Source organism: Chiloscyllium punctatum, chromosome 23 (assembly GCF_047496795.1).
Source record: "Chiloscyllium punctatum isolate Juve2018m chromosome 23, sChiPun1.3, whole genome shotgun sequence".
Taxonomy (NCBI): domain Eukaryota; kingdom Metazoa; phylum Chordata; class Chondrichthyes; order Orectolobiformes; family Hemiscylliidae; genus Chiloscyllium; species Chiloscyllium punctatum.
In genome coordinates this window covers 32776239-32777322 of record NC_092761.1, presented here as the reverse complement: position 1 = coordinate 32777322, position 1084 = coordinate 32776239, and positions in this window count along the sequence as shown.

Here is a 1084-nt window from a genome sequence, read left to right as displayed (position 1 = left end):
AGTATGGATGACATAAATTTGGAAGGGGTCTAATCTAATATACTGGCAGGGAATATGGTGTGCAATTCTGTCTCCTTCCTATCGGAAAGATGTTGTGAAACTTGAAAGGGTTCAGAAAAGATTTGCAAGGATGTTGCCAGGCTTGGAAGGTTTGAGCTATAGGGAGAGGCTGAACAGGCTGGGACTGTTTTCCCTGGACCGTCAGAGGCAGAGGGGTGACCTGATAGAGTTTTACAAAATTATGAGGAGCGTGGATAGGATAAAAAGACAAAATCTTTTCCCTGGGGTTAGTGAGTCCAGAACTAGAGGGCATAGGTTTAGGGTAAGAGGGGAAAGATATAAAAGAGACTGAAGGGACAAAGTTTTCACACAGAGGGTGGTACGTGTATGGAATGAGCTGCCAGAGGAAGTGGTGGAGGCTGGTACAATTGCAACATTTAAAAGGCATTTGGATGGGCATATGAATAGGAAGGGTTTGGAGGGATATGGACCGGGTGCTGGCAGGTGTGACTAGATTGGGTTGGGATATCTGATCGGCATGGACGGGTTGGAGTGAAGGGTCTGTTTCCATACTGTACGTGTCTATGACTCTACGACTCTAAATCAATAACCACCAACATTTGGATGAATTTCGAGTCAGTACAAATCGGTGAGCACTGACATTTTGAAACCTTTTGGGACAGTTTAAATCAGTAACCATCCACACTTAGAAAAATTTGTGGTCAGTACAAATCAGTAACCAGTGATTCATGGTAAAAAATTCTGGCCGAAACACTGACTCTTCGAAAAACTTTGGGGCAGTGCAAATCAGTAACCACTGACAGTTGAAAAATTTCAGGTCAATACAAATCAGGAACCAGTGACAGTAAGAAAAAATTCGGGTCAGTGCAAATCAGTAACCATCCATATGAAGAAAAATTTGGATTCAGTACAAATCAGTAACCGCAGACATCTGGAAAAAATTTGTGGCAGTGCAAATCAGTAACTACCGACAGTTGGATGAATTTCGAGTCAATACAAATCAGTAACCACGGACACTTTGAAAAATTTCTAGTCAGTGAAAATCGGTAACTACTGACACTTA